General features: G+C 33.1%; 1 non-coding gene across 1 annotated transcript; it reads left to right on the top strand.

Moving 5' to 3' along the window:
- The first annotated feature begins 559 nt into the window (after positions 1–559).
- On the top strand, positions 560–769 carry LOC148938627 (small nucleolar RNA U3). Its single transcript, XR_016143664.1, has one exon. It is a non-coding gene; the product is annotated as a small nucleolar RNA U3 (small nucleolar RNA).
- Positions 770–2071: the final 1302 nt, after the last annotated feature.

Genomic DNA, 2071 nt, shown 5'->3' with positions numbered 1-2071 from the left:
CAAAATTTATATATCCAGCATCAATAAAAAGCATCTTTTTATTGTAACCCCCCCCCCTCCCAAACGAAAATCCGTGTTGCGCCGTCATAGCCATAAAAGATTTATTGAAATGTGGCGGATTTTTTCTTTTTCTTTTTTCTTTAATTTAGTGTCATCCTCACTTTGCGTTCGAAATTAATAGATACATCCAGCAATCAAGACTATTTTTAGTAAGGTTTCCTGACACTAGCCCTATTCATATTGCATTCATTAAGAATATTTATGTCTCAGTAGTTAGAATAATTGATTATTTAGCTTGCAGTTCTATTCTGGTAAGTCTCTAGTCCCTCGCAAAGTAATCAATTTTTAAGTAAAAAATCATATTTAGTCATATTTTTATTAAGTCTCAATGCAAAACCTATTTTAAGTTTATAATTAAAATTTCAGAACAATGAAAGTATATTATAAAAAATTTTTCTACTCAAATTGCCTATTTAAACAGCTATTGTATATTCATAAAATTGTAACAAGTGGTTTTGGCTATTTTTGAATTAGCAAAAGCTGGAAATTGTATTTCGTTAAGATCATACTTTACAAGATCATCTCTGTAATATGATTGTTTCGGTTTCGCTGGGAAACCTGTGCTTCCACAAACCTTAAAGATGGGTGGAAACGTCTACCTCTGATCAGGAAATGGACTGTATCTGGTTTATGCCGGAATTTGGTCATTGTGTATCGTTCTTTGTTGCTTTTATTACGGCCGAGATGAGGTAGATGTAATCCGAGTTGTCAGAAGTGTAAATTAATATGCAGTAATGTAGTTGTTTATATTAATACTACAATTTCCGTTGGGAGAAGGCAAAACACATACAACAAGTACTGACTATTCCCATTCTCTCAATACAAAAAATTGGACATTTGTCCGCGTCTCCGGAGACGATTCTATACTTGGTACCTAAATTTTTCAAGTTCCATTGACGATTATATGTCTTCCATAGGTGATTACACTTCCGTAGGTGATTATGCTTAGATCAGATTTGTTCTGAATTAAAGAGATGGATCTCGATATAGAGCTTGTGATTAGAATTAGGACAATGAAAAAATGCGGGTACTTTATTGCGAAGCATATTTAAATTAATGCCTTCTATTTTTAAATAGTTTCACCCTGGCCTATTAGATTTTATGTGATGTTTACCGACACTTATTTATCACGCCTATATTTACGATTTGAGAGTGCTATGCGTAAATACTCTTAAATCGAATGGAAAATTGCTTTGATTATTATAATTGTTTTCATCTTCCTCTAATCTATCCCTTTTTCTCAATGTTATTGACGTCAAACTTGAAATATGATAATTTATTTCGAAAGTATTTATTTTTCCTGTCATTGCATGGCAACTGGATTAAAGAAATTAGCCGCGTAAATTGTATTGATAGTATTTGATAGAATCTACTTTTATTTAATTTGGTTCAGAACAGTACGAAATTTACTTCTTGTGTGTCCCCTAAGCTCCTTGATTGGAGGCCGGGATAAGCTTATATAGGCCCACTATCGGAAGGAAAGCAAAAAAAAGCACACACATATGGGATGCTTTGTTTCATGAGCAGCTTTTACATGTATTTTTATTGTTGTGTGCTGCAAAATTAATTATAGTACGGTGCACTCGTCAACTGATTCAGATTATTTGAAACCAGATTAGTCCTATATACGAGTAATACGAAACAGACGAATAAAAATATGTGCTTTATTTGGAATGAAAGTAGATCATCAACGTAAAGACAATGATTTCCTCTCCTTACATACCGAAATAATTTGCGATGGTTACTTCAAGTAGACCTGCAAACCTTAAAGAAATTCCAATTTCCGGAAATCTATCCGTAGTTCCAGGCAGTAATTGTTGCTTTGATAGAAGCTCATAAAATAATGGAAAGAAAAATGAAAACGACGTAGTTTGTTATAAAACAATTTCGTTTGAAAATCAGTATGCTATTCTCTAGAGTTCTTTCACTTCTCCTTCGAAGCGTTTACGGATTTTCTCGTGGAATATCATCGCTACTTGTGCGGATCAAAGAAAAAGCTAAAAAGCAAAAA

Source organism: Artemia sp. Qi Xiang Cuo, unplaced genomic scaffold (assembly GCF_049724085.1).
Source record: "Artemia sp. Qi Xiang Cuo unplaced genomic scaffold, ASM4972408v1 HiC_scaffold_3072, whole genome shotgun sequence".
NCBI classification, from domain to species: Eukaryota; Metazoa; Arthropoda; class Branchiopoda; order Anostraca; family Artemiidae; genus Artemia; species Artemia sp. Qi Xiang Cuo.
The sequence above is the reverse complement of the archived record's forward strand: the minus strand, read 5'-3'. Positions and strand labels throughout refer to the sequence as shown.